The 11,098-nt window shown below is 42.8% G+C and overlaps 1 long non-coding RNA gene across 2 annotated transcripts; it reads right to left on the bottom strand.

Annotated features, from left to right (window-relative positions):
• Positions 1-423: 423 nt before the first annotated feature.
• On the bottom strand, positions 424-4,705 carry LOC143273508 (uncharacterized). Of its 2 annotated transcripts, none has more exons than XR_013051701.1 (4): positions 4,606-4,705; positions 3,604-3,877; positions 3,288-3,386; positions 424-2,810 (listed from the first exon to the last, which is right to left on the bottom strand). It is a non-coding gene; the product is annotated as an uncharacterized LOC143273508 (long non-coding RNA). The 2 variants fall into 2 exon arrangements; XR_013051702.1 differs by having other exon boundaries at positions 4,477-4,607.
• Positions 4,706-11,098: the final 6,393 nt, after the last annotated feature.

Genomic DNA, 11,098 nt, shown 5'->3' with positions numbered 1-11,098 from the left:
GGTTACACACTTGCAAAAATGGCACGCTCCTTTCCCTTGACTAACAACCAGAGCTGTGGGATTTGTCTACCTTCCCCTATAGACCGTAAGTTCCACGTGGCAGGTTCAGGTCTATTTTATTTATTATGTTTCCCATCTATAGTCCATACGGTACCTAAAATACCGTGTGGCCCCAGTCTTTTCAATGAGTCCCCTCCAGTTACTTGGGGACCTGTCTCCCCGAGTCTCCATGTCACCTGACCACAGCTAGTGTCCTGCCTACTCCTGTCCAGATTCCTCCTGTGTATTGGAATAACAAAGCTTTGCTATAACCCATGAGCTCAGGTGCAGAGACAGATATTCAGAACACCACCTGTACAAGATTATAAGGGGAAGAAAAACAAAGACTGAGAAAGTGTTTTCTTAACTTAGACTCACCTTTAGTTTTAGGGAAACTGAACCTTCAGCAAATTTAACACAAAACTTTGTTCAATCCCTCTGATATTCCAATCCTCATCATGGTTCCCTGTTCTCTACCCAAATACCATGCATGAGTCTTCCTAGAGACTTCTGTGTGTGCTCTGGAACACTGCAGACTTTAAAATGGAAGCCTTTACCAAACTTCATTGTGGAGTACATTCTTCTGGAATCTTCCAAGCTTCCAGTTCTCTTGGGAAACGCTAAACCAAACTCTTATGTTTTGCTCCTTTCTAGCCCCCCAGAAGGTTTGCACAGACCAGGCGGGAAATGAAAACGGAAGACAGAATAAATCAAAGACTGCACTACAACTGTCCTTTCACAGTTCAAGGGAATCAGAAAGTGTGTATTGGTGAAATTATTAAGGCCACTCCACGTAGTTAAAAGGGAGGTTTATTTTGTGGGGTAACTCACAAGTGAAGGGATAGGTTGCAGGGTCTGGGAATGATGAAGCACAGTCCAGCGGTGTTCTCTGGAGAACTCTGCTCAGTCTACCTCCAGTGTCCAGGGTCCAGGAACAAAGAGAGCCAGCCCATCCAGATCTCGGGTCTTCAGGGTCCTCTCTTGGCCCTGCCTTGTAGTCGTGACAGTTACCGAAGCCTCAGTGGGGGTTGGAACTTCCAGATCAAAGCTGGTACAAGTGTGTGACCCTAGGAAATGTGAGCTATACTCAAAGCAAAGGTGAAATGCAGAATCAGGGACTGGAGAGATGTTTGAGCCATTGAGAGTGGCATGTAGCTCTTATAGAGGACCAGAGTTTGGTTCCCAGCACCCACACTTAGTAGCACATTCAGGGAGGTATAACATCCTCTCCTGAACCCTCAGACATTTGCACTCATATGTGCATTTTCACACATTCTCTCTCTCTCTCTCTCTCTCTCTCTCTCTCTCTCTCTCTCTCTCTCTCTTACACACACACACACACACACTTAAAGGAATAAAATAAATCTTTTTTACAAAGAAAAGCATGGTCAGTGTTGATGGGCATTTTGATAATCCAAGAGAACCTGGACATGAACATTTTGATTTATTCTGTCTGTGGTTTTTAAGGATGCCAACTGAAACAAAGCAGGCTTAAAACTCTACGTGGGTGAATATCATGCAGAGCCAAGTCACACACATCTACAAACTGAATCTGGTTTGTCACAGCCAACTTGGCCTTTTCCATGTGGCAAGATGGTGATGTCTTTTTCCTGTTTTCACTCTGCAAGGACACAGAATTATTAAATATAAACCCCTCACTTTGTGAAGCAATATACCAAATCTTTCTGTTCATTTGTCAGGTCAAATATAAACTTCACACAATGTATATATTTAACTCACTGCAGTCACACCCATATTTGGCTAGATCCACCTGGCTTTAAGGGTTGGTAATATTATAAGCAAACTGTGGGCTTCTCTTCCACATTCACAAAGGGAACATATTTTAATAAGTACCATCTAAGCACAGCCTGCTAGACCAATATGGAGCTGACTTAAATTATTATTATTATTCTATTGTGAGTGTGTGTGTGTGGTGTATGTGTAGGCATGTGTGTTGTGGTACATGTGTGGAGTTCAGAGGACAATTTTGAGAAGTCAGTTCTCTCCCTCCACCTTTAAGCAGGTTCCAGGATAAAACTCGGGCAGCTAGGCTTGCAGAGACTGGGGTTTAAGTGCCCTCACTCCTTATCCATCATGCAGCCTGTCCACAGCAGGCTCTTGGGGAGGTCAAGCAGGCTCCAGCTGCCAACAGTGGTCCCTGGCCTGCTAACTCACCCTCTATGGCCACCCTTCTCTCCGATGCTTCCTGAGGTTGTCTCGGGAGTAGATGGCACACCTTCAACCTTTGCCACCAGATCCCTTTGGTCCCAGGAGTTTTCTTCCACATGGACTGTCATAGTCAGCCCACACTTTCCCTCCAATGTAGAACGAAACTCAACCAAGAGTGGCTCCGAGGCAGAAGGCTCGGGCGGCGGCAGCATGGCTCTTGGCTAGCGAGGCAGACAGGAATACAGAGGGATTGGGGGCTGATTCACAGCTCCCACACCCACAGGTGAAGACGGCCTCTAGCCAAAGCAAATGGTGCAACTGAAAGTCTGTGCAGGCCTCACGGCTGTGGCCAGCAGCTCTGATGTGCAGACTGTACCCACTCCAGGATGCACTGTGATGGAGGAGCACCTCACAGCTGAAGAACATGTTCAAACATCAGAGGGGTCAGTGGGAGCTTGCCAAGGAGACAGGTGAGATGTGAACCCCAATCCATGTAGGTTGCCTTCAGTGAGGAGCCAGTCAACACACTGAGACTGAGACAGCAGATTTTACAGTGACTTTGGGGAGCTGGTTTACAGGATCCCCACAGTGGATGGACTGTGCTGTTAAACAACAAGAACAGATTGGGCACTTTTTTCCTAATTAAAATGAGATTTCTCAAGGAAAAAAATATAACTGCAAACAACACAAGATGTTGTTGAACAACCGCTGTTCCCCATCCAGAGAATGACATGTCTTAGGATCAGTACTGCCCAGCAGCCCCTACCTGGGGATGGCCATATGAATAGCTGAATGCAGAAATGTGATAATTTGAATGTGTGACCAATAAGCACACCCAGTTCCCCAGGAAGGGCTGTTAGTGGGAAATGAGCCATGGGTTTGACTGATGTATGGATTCTAGCCTGGCCTAGGTCTGGTTGAGAAGATCCACTTTTATAACTAGAAGGGGTGCATGCAGGACATTTTTTATTCTCTTTAGTTAAGAAGGTCTCTTGCCCCACAAAACAGAACTCTGAGACAGTCATATGAGGGCCTCGATGCCATAAGCCAAGCACAAGGCCCTTAGAGGGCACCCCTACCTGTTCCCATTATACCAGGTCGTCCAAGCTGATTGATGATTCTCTATACATTGAAAACTACTCAACTCTGGAATTGTGGAAAATTGTAGAATGAAGTGCCTAAAAGGAAAAATATTTCAATGGTCATATGTCTCTAAGTGACTCTTGGAAAAAATTGTTTTAAAAAGTTCTAAATTGGCTGCTTCAGAGCAGCTGTGCCAGGGCCGTTCCCAGGAGCCACTGATTTTAGCTGGACGGTCCAGAGGACAGATAAGAACCCCACCTGCTGCCCACATATCCCACCCCACCCGTCAAACCAAGGAGTCTCTCTCCTAACCTCTTGCTCAAATGAAGGCGCTCAGCTACTTTCAGTTCCACATAGATTCAGATGAGTTCTTCACCTGGGGAGACTCTGGGGGCATTTTACTGTCCTCTGGTCTTTAGGAGAATTTCAAAGTCCTGCTGACCAGAACTTGGATAACCACCTCCTGTGTCTTATTTTGCCTTTTGTCCTGATGAAAGGCAAGCCACTGGCGACCAAGCACTCCACTGTGACACTATGTAACATTTCTTTGCTCCTCAAATCTCAACACTTTGTGATCTATAAAATCCTGGATTCCAGAGTAAAATAACGCAAGTCAAAATCTTGGGGGTAAGCAAGATTGTCTCACTGTCAGTTCAATAGGCACAGACATGAAAACGGGTTCTGCTGACACACTGCACATTGAGCTGATGTCACATTCATTATTTAGTTTTATCTTCTCATCAATACTGTTATGCAGAAGTTAACAGCCCCCCTTTTTCCATGTGAATAAACACATCTCTCTGAGGACCAGAAGCATTCGTCCAAGTTCATCATCCACCCAGGGACAGATTTAGAAGGATCCCAGCTGGAAACTGTGCGCTAAGCCCCTGGTTCTTTCCATTACAGATGTCTGAGCAATAATTTAATTGAAATGACAGCAGAGAGGAAAATTTGAATGTACCAATAACTTCATTTTCCTGGCTTCTCTTAAAAAGCAGGAGTATAATTTGAACAAGAAATCATATTTTAAAAAACATGAACATCTAAAAATTTTTTCCTTTTGCCTGGCAACAGACTTACAGTCTCTTTCTCAATTAGGCTTCTCTCCTTTCTCTGCTAGACCCCCCCTCCGCCCCACCCCCCACCGCACCCCACCCCCACTCCCTAATGTATTTAAGATCTTACAGCCATGTGTCCTGAAATGTAGGAAGGCTGGGCAGGGCTGCTTTTGCATGTCTCTTGGAAACATAATAGCATGCATTTGCTGTCGCCAACTAAAATGAGTCTTCCATGCACAACTCCCTCCAGACTCACCAGGCTCACACATCTGCGGCCGTTCAGATTCAGACCTTCTGATCCCCTTCGTCTAGGTCCATTTCCTCTTTCTTTAAGCACTGAGAGGTTTTGAGTCTTAGTTGGCATGGGAAGGCATAAAGATCTACTTGGTACTGGTTTCAAGTTTGATAAAGTAAATAATGACACAGGAAATGCAAACCATTAAAAGTTTATTTTATTACCCACTTGAGGAATGCCTCTCCTTCCTGTTCAAATACAGACTCTTTATAGGGTTTTGAATCAGAAGTCGTAATTGAAGTCGTGATTTCTGAAATCTCAGCAGAGGGCCTCCATCGGAGTTATACCAAATGCTTTAGGGCTACATCTGCCACTCCAGATTGAGACCACAATGGGAGACAGACTGATATTTCAGGGATAAGGTGATGCCTGAAACAGAATAGTAAGAGAGTGTTTTCCCACCCTTGAGGGGAAAGTGACTTAATTGACTCTCACACAGTATTGCAGCCTTGTTACGTGGCTTCCCGTGGCTCTCAATATCTGTCAGGTGATCAGTTAACTGGTGGGTAAAAGACATCATTTTGAAACCTCTGGGAAGCGAGAAAACCAGGAGCTTGAATACATTTCATCTTATGATCAGAAGTATTCAGTAACCTGAACAGATTTGGCATTATACAGATTTATTTCTATTAAATCTGTTTGCATTTTAAATTTATTCACTTATTTTATAAGCAAAAGCAGGCATAACAAAAAGTATCCTGGAACCAGGGAAGGATCCCACAGCTCTCTGGGAGGTAAGCCATCTACATCATCTAACCTGACTCAGGGTAGGACTAGCAGCATGGCCTCTTATGCACTATAATGCATTTACAAATTGTCTCTGTAGCTATTTATGAGAGAAGTGTCAGATACAAGCTCTATAAATTTAAAATTTTGATGCCACTTTCCATATGTGGCTTTGATTTAAATCCTGAGGCCAGGTGGGCAGCAGAGGGTGGGAGCAGCAGTCTTCGATAAACCACCTGGGTGCTGTCATGGGGAACCTGTCAGCTTGCATTTGCTGTCGCTCAGCTCACCTGGCTGTCTAGGCTGAAGCTCAGGCTCTATTTCCCTAGCAAAACTGCTCCTGTGTCTCACTTAATTAATGCAACCAGTGACTTTCAGGTGCTTATAAAGTTCCCCTTTCCCCCACTTACTCCTTTTTTAAATGGATGTTTATGTCCCAGGTCATGGGAGACTGATCACAGGAAACAGCATGGGGACACAGCCATGCCCAGCCATTCTCTACATTCTAAAGCAGAGGATGTGGGGTACTGGAAATGACCAAGCAAGGACATATCTTCACCTCTAACAAATGCCGTTTATTCATACCCCAGAGCCACAACAGGCTACACCTTTAATGGAGGGCACTTCCTTCCATGAGTCCCTAAGATAAACGTTCTGTGCTCAGGGGCCTTATAGCTACATGCTGGCTGTTCTCTGCTGTCTATCTTGGATGTATCTCTTTGGATTTTAAAAATTTAGATGATAGCCTCATCTCTAAGGTAATATTTAAAGTAAAATTGGCTGACTTGACCTTAAGGAACTAGACATCCGGTAGCTCTTTCACTTGGTCATAATCAACACATTTTAATAAAAATGTATGTTTTCTGTTCAATGTGGTAACTATTAGATCCATACAGGATATTTAAAATTGTCTATAGGGCCTGGAGAGACATCTCAGAGGTCATAGCACTGGCTGCTCTTGCCGATGACCAGGGTTCAGTTCCCAGCACCCACATGATGGCTCACAACTGTCTGTAACTCCAATCCCAGGGATCTGATGCCCTCTTCTGGCCTCTTCAGGCACCGCAGGCCTATGGTATAGAGACATACACACAGGCAAAACACCCATATGCATAAAATAAATTTTTAACAAAATTAATGAAATTAACTTCATTTAATTACAATGGAATTGAGTTAAATATTTTGCATCTTGGTCTCATCAGACACACTACCACCCTAGAGGCACGCAGTTAGTGACAGATTGTGCTGGATGTCGATGGAGCGTTTTCGTCACTCCCGCAGCAGGAATGCAGGTGGACAACACAGGGGCCCTGCAGGTGCACACCTTGCAAGCCTCTGGGAGGTCAGAACCATCCAGTGGAAGAAATTAATCATGGGAGGAGATCCTGTCTGCACAAGCAGCAAGTGGTATGTGTCAAGTATGTTCACAAGTACCACTGACCCACAGACCTGGATGGTCCTTAGCAGGGAAGCAGAGCCTGTGCACACCAGGCTCACACTGTGACCTGAAGTCTGTGGGCAGAAGGGAAAGGGGAGAGAGAAAACTTGGAAGCTTCTGCACTATGCTGAGATGACCTCAGACTCTCAAGGAATGTTGTGTTGGTTTCTTGTTCCTATTAAAACAAACAACCTTGGACTTTCCAGTTTAAAACAACACGTTTGTTATCTTGCATTTCTGCAGGTCAGAAGCCTTGCTGGGCTGAAATGAAGGGTGGGTGTGTTTCTTTTTGCAGGCTCTGGTTTTCTTGCTTTGCTCCGTTTTGTAGACCCTTTCATCATCCTCTAAGCATGAGACACAGCATCTCCACACTCACCAACTGGCCTTAGTCTGGTTCCCACCATCAGATCTCTTTCTCTGCTACACAACCTTCATCCCTCCTCCTCCTCCAAGGTCCTCTGATAATCAGGACGAAAATCCTAATTGTGTTTCTTTAGCCTTGCATGGTAGCATCACTGGTTTGGTGGTTAGGACATGAACTTTGTGGGACATTAATATGCCTACTGTAAATTCAATAACACCAAAAGTCAACTTGAAGATTAGTGATCTCACAGACTTAAAACTTAGAGGTTGCCAAAGTTTTAGACCCAGAAATTATTTATAAATACACAGACTACTTAGCTCCATAAATGTAACAAAGTGTACATACAATAGATAACTTTGGTTATAAATAGGTTAGTAAGAGGAGAAAAATGGAGTATGCAGCTAAGAAACATTCTTTTCAGTGGCCTCTCCTCTTCCATCAGCATGTTCATGGGCATCTTAAAGGCAGAGAACTCTAAATGAAGAATCTAACAGTTGTCTCAGTGAGTCAGGCAAGGATGCTGCTGGTAGCTTCGAATGGTCCTCCATGAAGGTCAAGAACTGTAGGCATAAGGACAAACTTTTTCTTCCAGCTTACTGAAGCAGAATTACCCTTCTTTCCCCTTAGTATCTACCATGTTCCCTTTGGCAATAATTCTACTCAGCTTCTTAGCTAAGTTTGCCATGTATTTATTAATCTTCCCTTGTTTTCCTAAGTACTCATTATCTGGTAATTTCATAGAGGTACTCAATGAAATGTGATCATAGCCATCCTCATTTCCCCCTCTACTTCCCCCCAACACATTTCCCCACATCCCCAGCCCCCCACATCCCCCAACATTCTCCTCACACATCCCCCACATATTCCCCAATATCCCCACAACACATCGCCCACATCCTCCACTATCCACACACACATACCCCATATCCCCCAACACATCCTCCTAACACATCCCCATACACATCCTTCCACATCCCTGCAACCAACACATACCCTCAGATCTCCGCACACATCTACCCACATCTCCCCCATGTATTCTCCCACATCACCCCACATCCCCCACATATCCCATTTCCCTCCCAATTTTATGTCCTCTTCTTTTTTGTTGTTGTTAATATCCCACCGCATACAATTAGTGTTCTCTATATATGTGTATAGGTCATCCCACTGCAGCTTGCATAACCTACCAATAGCCACAGGCTCAAACACAATGATTCTCCCTCTCACAGCAGTTACCAGCTGCCAACATTTCCATGGTAAAGGGCAAGGCTTTGAGGGCTTATTTCCTCTTGCAAGAATCTTAGCTGGCTTGACCTTGTATAGGTCTTGTGTAGATAACCATGACTCCTGTGAGTTCATGAGAGCAATGGCCGCATGGTGTCCAGGATGCAGCATTAAATAGCACCTCATCTGCTAGCTCTTACATTCATTTCATCTCAGCTTTTATGGAGTCCCCTGAGCCTTGGCAGAGGGGTACTGATAAATTTATCCCGTGCAGGGCTGGGCACTCTCCGTCACTTTGTCTCAGCAACCAGACTAGCTGTGCACCTCTGTGCTGGCGTCTTCCCCCTGCAAATAAAGGCTTCTCTGACTGGCTGAGAGCAGCTAGGGGCTATGGATATTAACACAGGTGTTTAGAAGGCAATTTGACAATGTGACCATTGAGCAAAGTAACAGGAGCAGGTTCTGTCCTGGGGCCCATGACCTCTCTACGCATGAGCTTTTGATTGGGTTTATGGTACTAGGCACGAAATTCCCACCTGTGGACCAGGCCTCAAATACCATCAGAAAGTGATTGGCTACCACAGAACAGGGCTATGCCACTGGGCACCTCTTTTTTCCATGTCTTTTATAGTCCAATGTATTTGAGTTCTGAGACCTCAAGGATATTTATAATCTCATATTCACCAATTTTTAGACCTTACAGAATTATTTACTAACTGCAATTTTACCTAATTTCAGAATGAGACACTTGATTACAGCAGCTTATGGAACATGTTACAGGATCAGATATACTATGAATTGGAAAAAGAAGACATTAGGGAAAACTACAAAGAGCAAGGAAAGGTGACTGAGCACAGTGTACATTAATATAAAGTTTGGATAGGTTGAAGAAGTGACCCAAATCTGGCCAGACCTACAATTAACAAGATATTTAAGATGGAAAACAGTAAGTACACCAGGCAGAAAAGCTCATTATTTTGTTGCTAATAAGTAACAAACCATCATAAATATGATACAATAGCCAACATCCTCACCAATGGCCTGTCCTTCGACATTGGAATGCTTCATTTTTTTCAAAATTTACCCTTTATTTACTTTCTTATATTCTTTGAAGTAAATTTTGATTAAAATGACTCTAAAATCTTTTTAGATTATGAATTAGCCTATAGAAAAATGTCTGCTGTAAATCAAACAGTGAAGGGAAAGATGAATAGGAATCTCACTTACACAACTTAAGTTAAAAAAAATAGCTCTCTGAACAGATGAAGATAGGTTTCTTCTGTATCCCAGAATCTAATCAATACTTATATGCATAATTCAGCTATTATTTGGCTTAAAAGGGCTTATTGGGAAATGTTATCATTTTCATTATTTTCTACAAAGAAAATATTTTCTTGTTTCAAATAACCCTGGACTTTTGAATTATAACCTGTTTTTATGTTCAAGCTGTGTATTATTTCTCCTGCAGTTGTACATAAAATGTTTTTACATTCAAAAAAGAACAAATACTATAGAATTTTATTACATGAAATATATAGAATATAAAAATTCATAGAGACAGAAAGATTAGACGTTATCTCAAGATGGAGAAGAAAGCAGTATAGAGCAATAGAATCTCTGTTTTGTGTGATGGAAAAGCCCCACAAACAGACAGTAGTATCAGGACATAATATCATGAATGTAATAAATCAATATAATTAATATAATTAATGATTATCATAAGTATAGTTATTGAATGAATACTGTGGAATGTAATCAATGAATACCACAAATGTAATTATATCATGAGTGTAATTAATGAATATCATGAGTGTAATTTAAAAAAATGACTCTACAGAGAGTTAATAAAATGAAGACTGTAGTCTAGGCTTCCTTGTTATCTTCTTTGAGGGAGAAGTCAGTTTTGAGCACTTAGAAGAAATGGTCATTGATCATCTGATTCAGTTTCTATTATCTTTTCTTGTCATTGGACTTTTGAGTAAATATTGATCATATCAGCTTGATATTGGTCTATCCACAAAGTAATCAGAGTACATTATCATATGCTGTCCACTTAGCTAGATAGAGCTCCTCAAGTATGACTAGAGTCTTGTTACCTCTGCTAGAAAGAAGGCTGGGACAGTCACCATTGACACAAGCCTTTAGAACACAGCCAACAGTCTTCTCCAAGTCATAGGAAGCCATCTAACAACGGACAACTAAAGTAGCTGTCCGATTTAACACAACCCAGGAGAGTCACTCTGCCACATGTCCCTTGATGCTGTCAAGGCAAACTGCATCAACCAACACACTGTATCTAGATTGTGCTCTGGTCATTGGATGTTGCAGACATTGCTTTGAAGATATATAGTCAACTAAATGAGCAATGCTTTGAGCAAAGAATGCCCCAGATATTCTTGCAGATCCTATAAACCCCCAGTACTTCATGTTTTGTGAGAACTTAGGGACAAGGGCGTGTCTGGGGAAATAAGTTTGCATTTCATTTCATTTCTGTCCTTCCTCCTCCTCCTCTTCCTCCTCCCCCTCCTTCTCCTTTCTTTCCTCCTGCTCCCCTGTCAGACCACCCTCTCGCATTCTTTCCTCTTCCTTGACACAATGACAAAGTGTTTTAAAAGTTCTGAAAAGCAAGAAACAATACCTGAGGATTGTCAAAGGAGTTGCTATTTACTTGTATGCGTATGAATGTTTACCTGCATGTATGT

Source organism: Peromyscus maniculatus, chromosome 5 (assembly GCF_049852395.1).
Source record: "Peromyscus maniculatus bairdii isolate BWxNUB_F1_BW_parent chromosome 5, HU_Pman_BW_mat_3.1, whole genome shotgun sequence".
In the NCBI taxonomy this organism is placed as follows: domain Eukaryota; kingdom Metazoa; phylum Chordata; class Mammalia; order Rodentia; family Cricetidae; genus Peromyscus; species Peromyscus maniculatus.
Note: the sequence above shows the minus strand (reverse complement) of the source record. Positions and strands in the feature narration are given on the sequence as shown.